Source organism: Podarcis bocagei, assembly GCF_964188305.1.
Source record: "Podarcis bocagei genome assembly, chromosome: 7".
Classification (NCBI taxonomy): domain Eukaryota; kingdom Metazoa; phylum Chordata; class Lepidosauria; order Squamata; family Lacertidae; genus Podarcis; species Podarcis bocagei.
Genome location: NC_138132.1, coordinates 24,776,775 through 24,790,026, shown reverse-complemented (window position 1 = coordinate 24,790,026; position 13,252 = coordinate 24,776,775). Strand labels below are relative to the sequence as shown.

The following is a 13,252-nucleotide window of genomic DNA, read 5'->3' as shown; positions in this document are numbered from 1 at the left end:
ACAGTATTTGAAATTAGCCAGGTGCATTTTGCACCTGGTTATTGGTCACTTGCAACCAAGTGAAGATGCCCGGGTGCCAAGATGGCACCCGACATCTCCACCATCTGACTGGCTGGCACACAGCAGCATTTTTTTGGTGCTGTGCTATGGCACGAGTCTGATTTTAGCTGGAGCTGACAATACACACAATTCATTTTCAGCCTTGTAATATTCTTTTTTCAGAAGGGGCCTAAACATTCTGTTAGTGTGCCCGTAACCAAGGTGTAAGGGGTCATATGGCGAATAGCTTTTATATATCAGTTTCTAACACTGCTGCCATTATAGTTATGTCAGCTGGAGTTATGTCAATACAGTGGTACCTCGGGTTAAGAACTTAATTCGTTCTGGAGGTCCATTCTTAACTTGAAACTGTTCTTAACCTGAGGTACCACTTTAGGTAATGGGGCCTCCCTCTGCCGCCGCGCGATTTCTGTTCTTCATCCTGAAGCAAAGTTCTTAACCCGAGGTACTACTTCCGGGTTAGTGGAGTCTGTAACCTGAAGCGTCTGTAACTCAAGGTACCACTGTATAGCTATGTGCACTTCACAACATGGTCTGAAGGTATATGATGCAGCCACCTTGCTGAAGCTAAGCAGGTCTTACTCTGGTCAGTCTTTGGATGGGAGACTTTTCAGGAGTCCTATGAACACTGCCTTGAACTCCACCATGCGGGGGAAGGCATTATATACAATAAAACGCAAACTTAAAAGGTTGTTTCTCTCCCCACCCTGTCAACCCACATTTCGGTGTCCTGAGCACCCTGCACATGGATATTGTGGGAATCAGAAGCATCATGAAAACAGGAAGCTGTCTTCTTTGTCCATCTAACCCAGTGTTGTCTACTCTTGACTGGCAGCCTGACTGGGGTCTCAGGGTCTCTTTCCCATTGCTTGCCACCTGCTCTTTCCAACCGGAGATGCCAAGGATCGATCCTGGGAACTGCATGCAAACCATCTGCTCTACCGCTGAGCTACGGACTAAAGGAAGCCCATCCCATTGCCCAGACTTGACTGTCATGTTGGCCACATCCTTCATACAGAACACTCTTTGTTCAGGAAACACAGCAACAAGGTCTGATGTGGCATGAGATTAACGCAAAAAGAATGTGAAAAGAAGTTTGGAAATGGTAAGGACGCTCCAGTTGGGAAGAGCTGGCAGCGGGCTCGTGATCTGTGAATGTGCCCTTCGTTAACTGGCACTTTTGCTCTCTCCACCAGAGAGCTGTCAACAGAACTGCTCTTTTTACGGAGCTGGACCCAAGCCACAAGTTGGCACACAGCAGCAATCAGCTCAGAGTCACAGGAGAGATGGAAGCGAAGAGTGTCATTTCCGTAAAAGCAGGGAGAATTCCTGGGCTCAGTTCCATTTTCTATCTATCTATCTCTTTCACGTAGACGGATTCTGAAGGCCTGCTAAGAGATTGTGCACACAGAAATGAACTCAAATAACTGGTAGAATGCCCACTAGGGTTACAATGTCAGAGTTTATGGCCCTGGCACCGTTGCTGTGCATTAATCCCAGAAGCCTGCAGAAGAAGAACTAGATGCTTAGTTCAAAACTATATATCAAGGGTGGGGAACCTTTTCTGGCCAGAAGACCTGATCCTTATCTCTCCACCACTGGAAGCCCAAATCTGACAGGTGGTTGGGGCTTCTCTCCTGTCAATCACCTGACATCATAGCGACATCAGATTTGACAGCACTGTGAAGCCCTGGCTGTTGGGGCTCCTAAGAGCAGTGCAGAGCTCTCTGAAACAGCTTTTGCAAACAATCCCACACTGCTTTTTTGAATCACCAAAAGAGCAGTGCAAGGCTGTTTGCAAAAGGGCTTTCAAACAGCCCCTTATGAGCTTTGGCTGGGCACGCCTGTTCCCAGCAGAGGAATAGGCACAGACAGCCAAACTGAACAGGATTTAATACCTGCTCATCAGTTGATGAGTGGAGGTTAAATCCTGCTGATTTTGGCTGCATGCACCAGTTCCCGGAAGAGGAGTAGGTGTGCACAGCCATTGCAGAATCAAACCCACAGTTCCATGAGTATCTGGTAACCTCTAGGTTAGATTACTGCAAACCATTATACATAGGGCTGCCTCTGAAGATGGTTTCAAAACTTCAGCTGGTGTAGGATTCAGCAGCCAGGTTGCTCACTGGGACGAGATGGTTTGAGCATATTACACCAATTCTGGCCTGACTGCTTCCACTTAAGTTTCCAAGTGCTGGTTTTGACCTATAAAGCCTTAAAGGCTCAGGACCTCAATACCTCAAGGACTGTCTCTCCCAGTGTGAACTGCCCCAGACCCTGCGATCATCTTCTGAGGCCCTTCTTTCTGTGCCTCCTCCTCGAGAGGTCCGGAGGGTGTCAACGCTAGAATGAGCCTTTCTGCTGGGGCTTCCCATTTGTGGAATGCTCTCCTCCCCAGGGAGGCTCGACTGGCCCTTCATTGCATATCTTTAGGCACCAGGTGAAAATGCTTCTCTTCAACCAGGCGTTTTGCTGGTTAACATTTCATGGCCTTTTAAGTGTAGTTGTGGGAGGTGGGTTAGTGGTCAGTTTTTATTCTTGTTTTTGCTTTGTTATGTATTATTCTGTCCTCATTTTTCTGTTGCGAACTGCCCTGTGATCTTCGGATGAAGGGCGGCATACAAATTTAATAAATAATAATGAAGGATTGCAGTAACCTTTCCTTTTCCTAAAGGAGGGCTCTTGAGCCTGTCTGGTGCAGTCTTCTGTATGACAGAAGTGGCATGCTGAACTATTCAGTGCAATGGCCAAATGCTAATTACGGAGTCTACTGTCTCCCGCCCCCATTTCCACACTGCTAATTAAACTCAGCTCTCTAGCTAGGAAAGGGAACCGCAGTCTCTCATAAAGCAGAAGGGTCACCAAATGAGTTGGCCGCCTGGAGCCTTTACGTTTGGCACAATCCAGTTCCTACCAAAGACTACAGAAACACACTGCACACTTTCCAGCCATTTAGTATCTTCAGAAATCAGGGCACCTGCATTGCTCAACTCTTTTGATAAGCTTAAGGTCAGAGCACGCATAGAACCGATGGGGCAGATCCTTGCAACAAGCTAGGGAAGCCTTTCTCAACCTGTGGGTCCCCAGACGTTGTTGAACTACAACTCCCATCACCCCTAGCTAGCAAGGCCAGAGCTCAGGGATGATGGGATTTGTAGTCCAACAACATCTGGGGACCCACAGGTTGAGAACTGCTGAGCTAGGGTAACTCGTAGCACAGCCAGCTCTGAACGGGCCTGTAGTTGGAGGGATGGCATAAGAGAATCAGACTGTTGGAAAGCCCCATGTTTGTCCTTCTGAGCTTGCAAATCTTATGCTGTTAACCATACTTGACAGAGGAGGACATTTTAAGGCAGGGATGGCTAACCTGTGGCCGTCCAGATGTTGTTGAACTGCCCATCAGCTCCAGCCAGCATGGCGCATTGCTCATGGTGATGGGAGTTCAGAAATATTTGTAGGGCCGCAGGTTCCTCATCCATGTTTTCAGAGCTCTTTCTGCAAAGAGTCTACAAGGGAGTAACAGCACAAACCTCACAAACGTCCAGCTACTTACCGCAACCCTTGGGTTTTGGTGACAATGATGTAAAAGGTCGAAAGGGGGTGGGAAGAGAGGAGATGGTGAAGATCTGATCTCCCATCTCTTTAAAAATGGCAAACAACTGCCTCAAGGAGGGGAGCACCATCTTGATCAGGGCAGTGGTGCTGAGAGAGGGGAGATCTGCTCTTGTTTCCCACAGCGTTTCCCCAACTAAAGTAATTTCACCAAAGATGCTATTTTGCCTTGTAAGAGAAAACTTACATGTACAGAAATCTGGCTACACTTACATAGGAAGCTGCCTGTTATGTTTTATGTTATTTATATCCCACCTTTTCCCCTCTTACAGGATCTTAGGAGGCTCCCAGCATGAATTGAAACAAATGCAGCTAAAAGCATACAATCAATATAAATATTTTTTAAAAAAGTAGCCCTATTTAAAAACAGCCCTAGATACAGTTGACACTGTTTGAATGCACACACAAAAGACAACATATACAGCACCCACCCTCAGAAGACAGCCAGTTAGTGTCTGTACAAAAAAAAGTATTTGCCTGCTGGTGAAAGCAAAGCAGAGAGTGGGCCTGTCTACTTTCCATGGAAGCAAATTCCCAATCTGGGAGCAGCCACTGAGAAGGCCCTGTCTTGTGTCCTTACCAACCTGCCTGTGAAGGTGGCAAGACTGAGACAAAGGCCTCCCCAGAAGTCCTCAAAGCTCAGGCAGGCTCATACAGGGAGATAAGGTTCTTTGGGTAGCCTAGACCCAAGCTGTATAGGGCTTTGTAGGTCATAGCCAGCACACTGAATTGAAGTGGAACTGTTGTAACAGGAGCTTCTGTTCTCCCTATAACCAGATCTGGTCAGCAATCTGGCAGCAGCATCTTGGACCCGCTGAAGTTTCCCAGCACTTCCTAAAGGCAGTCCAGTGCAGAATACATGACAGTTATCCAAACAGGGTGTAACTAAGCTGTGCATCGCTATGGCCAGATCAGACATCTTCAGAAAGTGGTGCAGCTGACACCCCCCAAACACCTGGGCATCTAGCCTTAGGGTTGAATCCAGGAACACACCCAAGCAGTGAACCGGAGTTTTCAGGGGGAGCCTGTCTGACTTTTTGATTCACCAGGAACACCTCTGTCTTGTCTGGATCAAGCTTCAGTTTGTTCACCCTCATCCAGCATCACACCGAAGTCTGACCATTGGTCCATCTCTCTCCATATCGGCAGCAGCAGCCGGCAGTGGCTCTCTGGGGCTTTGGATGGGGGACATTTCCATCCCTACCTGAAGATGCCAGGGATTGAACCTGGGACTGAACCTGGGACCTTCTGCCTGCAAAACTGATGCTCTGCCACTGAGCCATGGCCCTTTCCCCTGCACTGAATGGCAGGGCAGCTAGACATAAAAAAAGGGGAGGGCCACATGACAGCCTGAAGAAACCCCCTCTTCCTACACAACTACAGTGGAACCTCGGGTTGCGAACGTGATCCGTGCGGGAGGCACGTTCTCAACCTGCAGTGCCGTTTCTGCGCATGCGCGGGTCACGATTTGGCGCTTCTGTGCATGCGCTGAAACCCAGAAGTAACCCGTTCCAGTACTTCCAGGTTTGGTGTGGTGCACAAACTGAAAACGCATAACCTGAAGCGTCTGTAACCCAAGGTACTACTGTATTAAAGGTGCAGGAGCCCTTTCCTCCCTTGCTGCCCTTCTCTACAGTGATGCGGGTCAGAGAAATATGTGATTTCACAACGTCAGTTCCTGCAACACCCTATATGGATACAAGCAAAGCCCATTTCAGAATTGCAATTATCTTTTTTGGGAAGCAAGGGTTGCTTTCAGTGCTAGACCTGCTGAAATCAGTGGGTGTGGTTAACTTAGGTCCATTAATTTCAGTGGGTCTACTCTTGAGTAAAATGTAGCTAGATGCAATATTTTAAATACACCATGCAAACACACGTTCTATGTATTCTATGAATCTGTAAATAGGTGGGGTGGTAGATAAGGTGATGGTTTAAAGTCAGAAGAAGCACATCATTCAAACATATCAAATCAGAAATGTTAGGCACATCGGATACAGGGTCACACTCATTGGTCCATCTAGCTCAGTACTACCTACACCAGGCATAGGCAAACTCGGCCCTCCAGATGTTTTGAGACTACAATTCCCATCATCCCTGACCACTGGTCCTGTTACCTAGGGATGGTGGGAGTTGTAATCCCAAAACAGCTGGAGGGCCAGGTTTGCCAATGCCTGGCCTACACTGACTGTCAGCAGCACTCCAGGGTTTCAGACAGGATACTCTCCCAGCCCCACTTGGAGATACTGGGAACTGAACCTGGGACCTTCCATGTGCAAAGTAGATGCTCAACCATGGAGCCACAGCTCTGTTCTGAAAACCCACATCACGCTTCACTAAGACTGTTGGTGATGGAGGGGTCGACATGCAGTGAGAGGAGGGGAGGAGAGAGACATGAAAATAATAGAACTCTAGAATTGGAAGGGAAGAAGGAGAAGAAGAGTTTGGATTTGATATCCCACCTTTCACTCCCTTTAAGGAGTCTCAACGCGGCTAACATTCTCCTTTCCCTTCCTCCCCCACAACAAACACTCTGTGAGGTGAGTGGGGCTGAGAGACTTCAAAGAAGTGTGGCTGGCCCAAGGTCACCCAGCAGCTGCATGTGGAGGAGCGGAGACGCAAACCCAGTTCCCCAGATTACGAGACCACTGCTCTTAACCACTACACCACACTGGCTCTGGATACAAAACATATATATAAAGTAGTATCATGGAAGTCGAGTGGAATCTGTTCCAGAAGTCCATTCGACTTCCAAAATGTTCGGAAACCAAGGCGCAGCTTCCGATTGGCTGCAGGAAGCTCCAACCCCATCAGACGTTTGGGTTCCAAAGAACGTTCACAAACCAGAACAATCACTTCCAGGTTTGCGGCAATCAGGAGCCAAAACATCCAAGTTCCAGGGCATTTGACAACCAAGATATGATTGTAATTGGAATCTCTGGATAACAGAAAGCAAAAAAGTAAAAATATACCCTGACTCATACCCGTGGGACCATTTAGCACACTGCGGCCAACTCCTGCAAAGCATTTCTACTCAGCACTTTGGCATTCTTTAAGCGAAGCTGGTTCCCATCCTTAATAATTAAGCCAGAAATCTAGAGCAACATGTTTTGCACTTGGGCATATCCATATTTCTTTTTTTAAAAAAAATGCATGATGTTAAATTCTCCTCCATGGAACTCCCCAGCCTCCCTAGTTCAACAAATGTCTTACATGTGTGTTGCCTGAGTTTCTCAGAGTGAAACAGTTGCCAATTTGTTCCCCAGCATTTCCCTTTAACTGCCATGCCAAACCACCAAAGCGCTTGGTATTACCACGGACTGATGAAATGCCATCTGCTAATGCAGACTGTCTTAGGAAGAGAACTAATTCGAGACTTATTCCAAGGTGGTCAGATCCCTGCCCCCAAAAGCTTACAATCTGGAAAATGCCACGAGGGAGACCAAGCAGTCATAGTTCAGCGAGAGAGCCCTAGGTCCAGCACTTCCAAGTAGGACGGGGGTGGAAAGCCCACTTGGCGTTTGAGAAAGTCGCTACCAGTCAGTGTCAAAGGTAATGAGTTAGATGACTCAATGGTCTGACAGCTCCATATAAGGCAGCTTCCTATGTTCTTATGCAAAGCACTTAAAGGGAAAGGGAATGAACAGGGTGAGTGTATAGGATTACTGCCATTACTTTGTTACAGTAGAGTATGGGCGCAAGGGGGCCTATCTCATTTTTACTGAAATATTGCAGTAGTCTTCCAACTAGGGATTCATGCCATGCTGCTGTTTCTGTGCCATTTGTAAAGGCTTTCTCCTTTTTTGCTGTGATCCCAACCAATTAGGGATCACACAGTGAACGTGATAACACCAAGGTGTCGCAGAGCCAATCAGGTCCGGCTATAGGACAATGTCAATGAGAGCAAACAATGCCAATCCTTTGCCCTTACTTTGAAGGTATGTTTAAGTGGGAAGGAAGGTCCCCTTTAGGATGGCAGACAGGCTCCCTTGACAACAAGCATTTTCATCCCACTCTTCAGGCAAAAATACTCCCAGGGTGACATGCAAAGTCACACAGCCCCCGTCCTCAAGCTTAGAATCTAAAGGACATGACACAAAAGGAAACAGGGATGGAGAAGGAGAAGGAAAAAGGCAGGCACAAGTTCTGAAAGTTACCGTTCTCGTAACAGCTAGGAAGCAATTTAGGTAGCCTGATGGAACGGCTGCTGCTAGGGGACATTTTTTGGGTGCAGAGTCAAAAGCAGCAGATGGTCTCTCTGCAGAGCCAACGGAATAGCTCTGCTTCTCTCTGCTCTGTAGCCTGATGGAATGGATGCTACCACTAGGCTGAGGAAGAGCCCAAGGCAGTAGATGGTCTCTCAGCAGAGCCAATGGAATAATAGTCCTGCCTTCCTTCTCTCCCCCTGCTCTGCAGTCTGATAGAACGGATGCCACGAGGGAAACATCCACTGCCTTGCTGTGTTGCATGGATACATTCCTTCCCACCACTCCATTTTGGGATTCCTTTGCCTCCCCCTGAAAAAAAAGAGATTGTCCTTTGATGGGGCATCAACATGTTCTTGAAACTCCACTTTTAGTTTGGACCAGCACTGCTTAAAGTGAGAGCTGAACATTACGAATGTATTTGAAGAGTATCATACGAATGCAGAAAACTATCAAGTCAGATAGCTGGTCCATCTCACTCAGCACGTTCTACACTGACTGGCAGCTGCTCTCCAGGGAATCTGAGACAGGGACCTTTCTCAGCCTTAGCTGGAGATGGCAGGGACTGAACCTGGGACCTTTCAATACAACGTGTGTGCTCTGCATGGAGCTAAGGTGGCTTTTTGCTTTTCACGTTTGCAAATGAATGTTACATTGATGGAAGCATAACGATAATAATTTCTGCTGTGCGATGAACAGTGGGGAAAGGCTTGAGTCATAATTTGAGTTCTAGATAATCTCTCAAGAGGTTTTATAACCATTTCCCTCCACGCTGCTCCTCCATGTTTTGCATCACACACATTAATAAGAGGAATCTAAAGCACAGTTTGGGAGCTCTGCTTAAGCAACTGCTAAAGAAAAAGTCTTCTGAAATGAGGTGGGGTTTTTTGCATCACAGCCTAAAATCTCCATGGGGGGGGAGAGTTTCCTTAAACAAAATTGTGGGAAGAGACTTCTTACCAGGGAGTAAGCCCCATTGAACTTAATTATACAGAATTGCACTGTAAATGTTGATCCCCCATTAGCTATTGAAAATCATCTTCTACTACATACAGGAAAGGTTGCACAAAGGGAGGAGAGGGTTTTTTGTGCTTAATAACTTTTTTCCAACAACGGTAAAAGAACAGGAGAGAGTAGGTCACATTATTGGAGCGAGGTGAGAATGTGCCAAGTGAATGGGGATATTTGACATCTATGGATCTTTTACGGTATGTGTGGAATTCAATGAAGTGCAATTCATAGCAGAACCATGGAAATTCATGGGCATAGCTCTGTTAGGTCCATTAATTGCAGTGGGTCCACTTTGAGTAACACCTAACTGAATCCCACCCTGTGTAATTAAGGCTGCAATTCTATGCTCACTTGAGAGTCAGCTCATTGGCACAGGACATGCTTTGCAAAGCCCTAGGCTCAATCCACAGCATCTCCAATTAAAAAAATGATATAAGATAACAGGCCTGGGAAAGACTTCTCTGCCAGTGGATCTGGAGAACTCCTGCCAGTCAGAATTGACAACAGTGGCTCAGATAATCCTTCCCCAACCTGGCGCCCTCCAGGGGACTACAGTTCCCATCGTTCCTGATCACTGGCTACACTGGTTGCCATCCTGGCATCCAGAGATCTCCAGATGGTCACAACTGGACCTGTGCCAGTTGAAAAACGCGCCTGGCGCCTGGCTAATTTCTAACTGGGGTCGGACATTGGTCTATCTAGCTCAGCATGATCTATTCTACAGTGACTGGCAGCAGCTCTCTGGGGTTTCAGATAAGAGACAGTCCCAGCCCCAGGAACTGAAACTGAGACCTCCTGCATGCAAAGCAGACACTCTACCACTCAGCTATGGCCCTTCCCCAGAGGAGGAATCATGAGTCCAGCTAGTTTTACTAGGATATTGCCTGACACTGTCTTGAACTCTCACCCCACTGCATCTCCTCTCTCTCTCTCTCTCTCTCTCTCTCTCTCTCTCTCTCTCTCTCGGGCTGGAAAGCCTGTCTCCTTGCTTTAAATCTCTTTTTATCAACAGTGGATGGATACCTGCCAAGGGGCTTCTCTCCCTCCCTCCCTCCCTCCCTGCACATAGCCATGCTCAGGCACACAGCCGCCTCCTCGATTAAAAAAAACAATGAAATGCTACAGGCACTTCTGCAGCCCCACCAGTCCTATAAAACCCGGGAGGGTTTTTTATTATTATTATGATTTTGTCACCGCGCCAAGAATCTAGATTTATGGACATGCTTCCACCCCCAGTCTTCCTTCCAGAGCTTTAAGCTTTGGGCTTCAAACAACGGATGTTCCTTCTCTTCCTAAACCCCCCTCTCCTGAACTGCCCCAAGGATCCCTAGATCAAAGAAAGAAACAGCGGGGGGGGGAGCCCCAACTGTCGGACTTTAGCCCTCCGGCCAATCTGAGGCACAGCAATTGAGAAAGCAAGAGTCTGCACTGAGTCCGGCATACATGCCTAGCTCAGTGTTGCGTTCAGACAAGAACATCAACCATTTTCAGGTCTCTTTGGGTCAACCCCCCCCCAACCTTATAACACTTCTAGGAATGTCGTTTTGGGGCTGTCCAATGAGATTTGAAGCTTTCTGCGAGTGAATTCAGGCAGTGGTGCCATCAGGCTAGGCATTGCAGGCAGCATAAAAAACTGCCCCCCCAAAGCAGACCCCCTCCCCAAAACCCCCCCAACACAGTAGGGTTGCCTTACTACCTTTTGAAGTAAGCAGAGTAATTAATACACCTTACCATCTAAAGAAAGAGCCCCCCTGTAAGAACGTTATGTGCAGAGTTTAACACTCCCTACGAGTACAAGACGTTCCCTTTCTAACAAACGCATCCAAACATCTTGCATGCCCCCGACACCCCTTTCAGAGATGCTGCACCCCCAAACGGGCAATGCAACCCACCTACCCCAGCCCACAGGGGAATCAACTTGAAAGAGCCACCTACCGTTCGTCCACCACCGCATTGCTTCAAGTGTGTGGGCTGATCGCCTTGCCTTATTCCCCCAGTGGCACCTGGTTCTGCTCTCCCGTAGAGGATGGAGGAAGAGAGAGGAGCTCAGAAGTGGAGCATCCCAGCTTGCTGGTTCCTCCCGAGCCATCCGAAGAGAAACATGTCAGGAAGGGGGAGGGAGCAGGCTGCAGCCACAGACTCTTTGCGAAGGTGAGCTTGAAAGGGGGGGGAGAGAGAGAGAGAGAAGAAAACCTCTGTGAGTTTCTCTCAGACTAGTTTCTGATTTTGTTTGTTTGTTTGGCTGGGCACAAAACAGCAAGAAAAACCAAAAGGATGCATATGAAAATGAAGTCCATCCACACCATATATCTAAAGCACATTTTGACACACATTTAAAGCACCTCTCCCCAAAAAGAATCCTGGGAACTGCAGTTTCACAAAGGGTGCTAGGAATCGCAGCTCGGGGGGGGGGGGGAACTACAGTTCCTAGGTTTCTTTGGGTGAAGTCAAGTGCATTAAATGTACGCTGAGTGGGGTTTGAATGTATGGGGACCTCTGGCTTACCTTACATGAGCAAGGTTCCTTTCATATCCCTGCCTGTGAAGCAACACACAACCCCCTGATGGAGTGGGGGGTGTTGCTGACTGTTTGGGGGGGGGAGAGGAGTTCACCCCTCCCTGGTTGGGCATTCCTGTTTCATCTTTTTTGCGGGGGGGTGTGTGTGGAATGGTAGAGGGCTTGATCCATGGAGATTTACTGGGAGAAGTGATTTGTATCCAAGTGGTCTCTTTCTCTCTCTCTCTCTCTCTCTCTCTCTCTCTCTCACACACACACACACATGCACACATATACACGTCAGTTCCACGGCGCCCACGTGCAAATTAAGGGGAAAGGGCCGCAAGTCAGCGGCCGGACACCTGCTGCGCATGCAGAAGCTCCTGGGTTCGATCCCCGGCAACTGCATGTAGGGTTGGAGGGGGTGGGGAGGCTTCCGCTTTAAACCCAGGAGAGCCCTCGTGCAGGATATTGAGCTGGGCAGAGCAATGGTTTGACTCCGCAAAAGCCAGTTTCCTACGAAGTTCTCTGTCGCGCTCTCTCTCTCTCTGGGGCTTATATGGTCATATTATGAACATTATTACTCCTTTTATAATGGGATAGCGGGCAAATCACAAAGCAGGTCGCTCCCCAGCAGGAGGAGTTTCCCTAGCCTGGAGGATCTGTTGCCGGGAAGAGGCAAAGACACCCCCTCCCACCTCCCCACGAAAACAGCCCCCCTTCCTCTGTCGCCAAGCCTTGCCGCGTCTTCGCTCCGCCAAACCGCGTCCCACATCAAAGCCCCGGCCCGCTCCTCTCCCTCTCTCTCCACGAGGTGCCAAAAGAAGTTCGAGCCCAGGAACCGAGGGCGGACGCACAAAACGCCCGGCGCGGACTCTCCCTTGCTCCCCCGTTACCTTGCGCCACGCCGCCGGGCTCCCCACAGTCTCGGCAGCTGCTCCCGGCTTCTTCCCACCCCCGCAAAGGCGACTTCGCGGCGGCCCAAGCGCAGTGGATGCCTCCTCCTCCTCCTTGGTCCCCCTCCTCCTGGCTTCGCGCAGTTAGGGCAAAATGGAGCAGCCACGTGGGGAGGGGGGAGAGAGACAGAGGCGGCGGCGGCGCAGAGACCCAGCCAGATCCGCTGGATCCCAGCCCACCTGCCTTCGCTCTGCCCTCTCCAGAAGAGGATCGTTCTGCTAGATCCCGCTTCTGTTGCGCCCAAGTCCGTTATTTGTTCTTTGGCTCCTTCTGCAGTCTTTCTCTCGTGCGCTTTTACGCACACGCTCTGTCTCCGGAGTCTCTCTCTCTCTCTCTCTCTCTCTCTCTCTCTCTCTCGTATCGGGTTACTCTGTAATTGTTGTGCTCGCGATCGCGCTTGGAAGAGATTTGCTCCCGCTCTTTTCTTGCCTTGCGTTCATTCGCGGAGCGAGACGCTCTCCTTCTCCGAGGCTGAAACTGGAAAAGGTAGGTCGCTCTCTCGCTGGCTCCCTGCCCGCCCAGTTCCCGCTTCAAACTTGGTAGAGGGAAAGAGTTCGTGGCCCAAGAGGGGAGGGGTTAGGGGGAAGGCGAAGAAGAAACAGGGGCGGGGGCGGAGAATCAACCCCCCCCCCGCACACACACACACACGTGTCGGAACAGCTGAATTCAGAGTGGGATTGAATAGAAGGTGCGTCAACTCCTTGCCTAGGGAAATGATTCTGAAATATTCTCTGTGGGTAGGTGGGTGCCCTCAATTGCCCTTACGAAACTGGGGAAAGTGTTGCTGTCAGGGGTGCCAATTTGAATAAAATACTCTCGCCCCACACAATCAATTTGAGGGGGGCAGCCCCCTCAAATATTTTATTGGGGGGGCAAATACCCCGTCGGCCCCTAGAACCGTTGGCTCCTATGGT

General features: G+C 49.0%; 1 protein-coding gene across 4 annotated transcripts in view; it reads right to left on the bottom strand.

Annotated features, from left to right (window-relative positions):
- The window catches only part of TMEM200B (transmembrane protein 200B), a 32,241-nt gene extending 19,350 nt beyond the window's left edge, over positions 1-12,891 (bottom strand). For 2 of the 4 annotated variants that reach the window (XM_081201989.1, XM_081201988.1), the window contains exons 1-2: positions 12,278-12,891; positions 10,821-11,041 (exon numbers count right to left, since the gene is read on the bottom strand). The gene's annotated coding sequence lies outside the window, so the exon portion shown is untranslated. Of the gene's footprint in view, positions 1-3,445; positions 3,567-10,820; positions 11,042-11,390; positions 11,412-12,277 lie in introns of those variants that run through there. The other 2 variants (XR_014010096.1, XM_081201990.1) reach the window with 2 other exon arrangements.
- Between the last annotated feature and the right edge of the window lie 361 nt (positions 12,892-13,252).